Source organism: Camelina sativa, chromosome 9, assembly GCF_030686135.1.
Source record: "Camelina sativa cultivar CO46 ecotype springtype chromosome 9, ASM3068613v1".
NCBI classification, from domain to species: Eukaryota; Viridiplantae; Streptophyta; class Magnoliopsida; order Brassicales; family Brassicaceae; genus Camelina; species Camelina sativa.
In genome coordinates this window covers 7901686-7907685 of record NC_141888.1, presented here as the reverse complement: position 1 = coordinate 7907685, position 6000 = coordinate 7901686, and positions in this window count along the sequence as shown.

Below are 6000 nucleotides of genomic sequence, written 5' to 3'. Positions count from 1 at the left end.
ATAAATATATGTTATGTTTTTTTTTTTATTCCTATGTGTGCTCTCCAATTAATAGTACAGATATAGTAGTGGTTACGTTAAGCAGCACTTAGAAACTATTTATTTCTAATGACGTGTAATGCAATTACCGTAAGTTAGGAGCCTAGATATTATGTTTTTCGATGCATCATACACATTTTTCTCCAGGAAAAATAAGAGACAAAGAAAAAATATAAGCGTCATATATCAAATAAATATGTTGGTGGTTGGACAAACAAAAAATCCCTATCTCATAGACATATATACCAATAAATCTAAATAGGTTTCCAATGAACACAAACAAATACTGTAGTAGATTACTCTATTACTCTTTGTCAAACAAATCAAAGATTCAGTCTCTTAAAAAGTAATCCAAATTATAGTAAAATCTTTGTAAATTAATAACATTGGAAGTATGAGATATCGATATTTTATTAACTATGTAAGGATCTATTGTATGCATAAGTAAATTTTATGCTATCTAATAGTAGAAAAAAACATCTATACTATTAAAAGGGAAGTATTTTTAATAAGTAGACATAGAGTTTGAAATTATTACAATAAAATGCCACTAAAATAAGAATAAGGATATGTATATTCCTTGAAGCCAAACAGAAATAATTAATGATAAATTGTGGAACCAAACATAAAATATTATATCTATCTATACATTTTTGGAGTACAAATTTGTATCCTTCTTTTTGTCACCTGGGTCGGGATTTTTTCAAATTTTTAACAGATTTGGGAAATCGGATCTTCCTTATTTGGAGTACAACTTTCTGTCCCATTTTTTCTCACGGGTCGGTTTTTTCACCTTTTAAACCGATTAGGTATATCGGATCTTCCCAAAATAATAGACCTACTTATTACATTTTGCATTTTACATCTAATACAATCGTAACAATTTATTATTGTGATTACTCTTTCCTAAAAAATTGGCAGTACAAATCAAATCAAATCCTATAAGAATCATAAGAAAATATGTTGCACGGGGTTATTAATTCTTATCTTTCTTTATATGTCGCAGATTTTTAACGGTTATACTAGATTTGGACCCGTGTTACAGCACGGGTTGAAATACATTTCATTATTTTTAAAATATTATACATATAATTGTTTATAATATTATTTGGATGCAATTCATGCAAACAATTTTTATGGTAAATATCACTCATGGAATATAAATCTATTATGTGAGTCTTATATTGTTAATTTTAATCCGTGCTAGAGTATATAAAATTTTTTCACCCGTGCTAGAGTGTTTCCAGCAGCTTTCGTGCTAGAGTATATAAAAATTTAACCCGTGCTAGAGTATGTAAGTCTTAAAATTATAATATAAAAAAAAAAATTCAATCCGTACTCTAGCACGGGTCCTAATTTTTATTGAACGTTGTGGTTTATCAATAAAATCTGTGGAAAGTAAATTTGTAATATTGTGTTTAAAGATCTTTGGAACAACTTGATATAGGACTAAAATCTTCCAAAAATACAGTTTGGAATATCCATGATTTTATTTGTTACAATTAATATATCAACTATCAATTTAGAATATTCCCAATTAAGGTTGCACCCAATATTTAGGTGTAACCGATTAATATATGAATTAATCTATAACCTATTTTTAACCATTTGTAACCATTTATTAAAAATAGAAAGTCTATAAAAACTATGTTGTGTACTTCCCTTTTATTAAAAAGGGGATATTTCTATATCTTACCCTTATTATAATAAATGTTAACATATTAAAATTTACAGGTGGTAAGCTATGTTCTGGGAGTCTTTAATTTAATTTGTGCAACATATTTGCATTAAATTACTTTCTGCAATCCAAAAATTATATTAAGCAAATTTACATAAAATAAATTAAAATATTTGGAAACCTCTACATGTATATAGTTCAGCAAATTCATAAATATATATATATAGTTAGTTTGATTAAAAAATACTAAAAACATATAATGTATATATATCCAAGTTACATATGTAATTATTTTGAAACTACAACATATAACTTTGCCTATTGTATGAAAACAAATAGTGGAAGAGCAATTTAGAAAAAGGAAAAAAAAAACAATTGCCCCGTGGTGTACCACGGGGTAAATCATAGTGTGATACGTTTAGGCAACAAAATCGGAAGCAAACATATTGGATTTAAGTGTAGTAGCCAAACATATATTAAATGAATTAACACATAAAAATCGGAAACAACAAATGTGGTAACAAAAAATCTTCGCACGTAATTAGCGTAAATACCATTAACACTAAACAAATCTACCCACGTAATTAGTACGTCAACCATTAATGTAATATATAACAATTCAAATTATATTGTTACGATTAGGAGATTACAATCTTAGAATATCTTTCCTAAAAAAAATCCGTTAATAAAATATCATCTTTGACAATTTAAACATAATTTCGGATAGTTAACATATTTTAAACGATTACAAAATATTAAACATAATTTCGAATAGTTAACATATTTTAAACGATTACGAAATATTCTTATACACAAAATCTTAGCAACTTACCAATTATTGGTATATTCCTTAAAACATGTCTTACTACTATAAATACATGAGACGAAAGGAAGGTGTAACTCATCTCGAATACTGCAAACCGTCTACAATTGTAAGCGTTCCAAAAAAAAAATGGCTGCAAACAATGATTTCATAAACCTTGCTAACATCAAGCATTTTAAGATGACTTGGAATATAATGTGTGAAAATTGTATACAGTTGGAGGCAGTATACAATTTTCTCAAGAGAAACCTTGGAAATGATAAATGATACTCGCTGATGTTGATGTGAGAATACATTAGAAAATTAAGTTTAAAAAGAAACACAGCATTAATAGATGAAATGAATTTTATTCTATTTTTTTTTTTAATCTTCTATATGTGTGTTCACAACTTCTCAATTTCCAGGATGGAGTACAGATAAAAAAATATCAAACAATTAGAGAGGTTTTTGGTTAAAGTCGATTGGAAAATATTTGAGAAGAATTATGTTTTTTGTTTGCAAGTCTTCTCTTTAATTACAGATTTAAGAGGCAATGGCAGATGCTATCATCATCATAGTTGGAAGATTTTTTCAATCAATTCTCTATGTTGAAATGATACCATCTACATTGGACATGATAGCTGTAAGGTTCACAAGGTTTGGTTAAACATTTTTTCATTTTCTTATGCTACTTTTATAGCTAGCCAGCTAGCCGTTGTATATCATTTGCTTAAAAATGTGATTAGCCTAACTTAAGATACACTAATCATGTTAAATTGTTTTCTGAATTTTTTCTAAAACAGGTTGATAAGGAAAATCTCGAGAATCAAACAATAAATGCTGAAAGAGTCCCAAAACATGTTTTTAAAGTTTTGTCATGGATATTTAGTATTAATTCAAATCTATTATGATTAGTTTTTAAATTAGAAGTTAAAGGATTAAAATTCTAATCTCTTATTTTTTTTGGAATGGCGGGTGTTTGCATATGCTTTCTCTTGCCTTACTTCATACTGCTTATCTTTTAGTCTAACTTATTAACATGACAAAAAAGAAACTAATTTTGTTATTGTCTTCCAATAAAAAAGGGTATGTCGTATATTTGACGGCAAAAAAAAAAGTGTATTACTGATGTTCATATATTTTACCTTGTTTTCCCTTAGTATATTCACATCTTTTGTATCTTTTACCATCCATTTTAACCATTATTGCATAGCTTTAGGACAGATCATGCATTAGAGTTTAGTTGCATTGCATTTGCATCTTTTCATGCATAAACAGGTGATTTTGGAGCTTAAGGAGTATGGAAGCAATGGAGGAGAGATGTGAAGCAATCATGAGGAGGAAACAAGGGAGTTAAGGCTGAAACAACAAGGTCCGGAGTCCAACTCGACCGCACACTCGACCAGACACTCGACCGTGTGCTGAGGAGGACTCGACCGAGTGGAGATTGCACGAGAGAAGCCAGCTCGACCAGCCACTCGACCGAGCACTGGTCGAGTTGACCGAGCCGTTGACTACTTTGACTTTTTCTATTTTTAGGGCTTCCACTCCCCTCCTATATAAAGCCTTGTACCTGCAGCCACCAAAGGAGTCCAGCTTTTAGATATTCTCAAAACCTAGTTTTTACCTTTTTTAGCTTTATTCCTTTTGCATTTTTATTTTTAAGATCTTGTACTTTCTTAAGAAAGAAGACTAGATTCTTGTATTTTGTTGGTTCTATAACTTTCAAGATATTGGGAATTTGAGTTTGATCCTTTCATCAATATTGAAGATCTTTGTTTAATCTTTCTAATAATGCAAGTTTCAATTTTCTGGGTTTTTGACTTTGTTCATCATGTATTGTTGTGAGTAGTTTGCTTAGGATCTTGAGGATGGGTTAGGATGGATTGATCTTGTGGTTTGTGTGATTTGGTCAAGCTTGATTGTTGTAGATCTCTTCTAGGCTAGATGTTCTTAATGCTGATCCTATATCTGAGAGGGTAGGATCTGATCTCAAGCTTCTTAGCATCACACCAATGTTTAAGAAGCATAGATAAGGCTAGATCTAGAGCTTACCATTAGGCTTGCTAAGAGATTAGAGGTCTTGTTTGGTTTGAGATGTATTGCTTAATGCCTGCTTGTGTAGATTCTTTACTGTGTGAGAACAAGTCTAGCATTGCATAGGTTTGATTGTTTCTTGACCATGAGAGTGGGAGAAACTTGTCTTAGATTTATATGTCTAGAGGTTAGCTCAAAGTTTGCTTGAGATTTGTTGACCAAGTTAGATAACCACAATGATTAGTTCATCCCATGAATCCATCCTCAGGACCTTCTTTGTTTATTGATTTTAAAGTCTTAATCCTGTTGCTTGCTTGTTGATTGATTCGTATTTGCATTGCTCTGTTTTTATTGTGTTGCTTTGTTTTCCGGATTTAGCCAACTCGACCTCTCACTCGACCTACACTCGGTCGAGTGCTTGCTCGAGTTCATCCCCAGAACTCTTGTTTATGATTTGTGATTGTCCTGTTTCATTCCTGTTTCATTTCAGTTGCATTCATTTGGTTTTCAGTTCATTGATTGTCTTGCATTAGTTCATTAGTAGGAGTTTCTATTTCTGTTCTTGCTTCATTACTGTTTCAATCATTCTGTTTCATTTGCATTTAGTTCTTAGTTCTTGTAGTTTATTTTCTGCATTTTACATTTTCCATCTTAGGATTGTTAGTGACAAGCAATCTTTACATTTGTCTTAACTTAGATTCATATGCACATCTTAACTGTTCACAAACACTCATTTAGGATTGATACCTCTTGTACTGCAATAGTATAAGGAGAATTGAAACACCCATCCATCATTCCATTCATATCACCATTGCTTACATTCATCATCATTCACCACCACACAAATATTCTTGTTTCAATTTGGCGCCGTTGTCCATTTGAGTGTGTTTTTGTGACATTTAGGATCCATATTAGTCTAAGATTAAGTTCGTTTATACACTTGAATCTTCTGTTGCTGGGTTGAAGTTCCATTTCAGGTACCACTCGACCAAGAACTCGACCACCACTCGACCGAGCAGTGATCGAGCACTTGATCGAGCCAGAAGCCGTGTACATTTGGACACCACCTCCTAGTCGACTTGACCCCCCAGACAAGTCTGAGCTCAATTGTGAACCTGTTCGAGTCTGTACTCGCGTTTGTTGATGCACACAAGGTCTAAAGGGAAAGACAACCTTCAAAGGCCTATTGACAACATCCACAAGTTGCACAAAGGGTTGGGAAATCAGAGAAGAAGGGTAGTTCAAGTTCAGCAAGAGGATTCAGTGATCATGGAGCAACAAGCTAACCATGAGCACAGACCTAGGCACATTGGTGCTGGAGATGCACCCAACACCCACAACCAAAGGGCTGGAATTGTGCCTCCAACTGTAGCAAACAACAACTTTGAGATCAAAAGTGGACTGATCTCCATGATTCAAGCCAACAAGTTTCATGGGTTGCCAA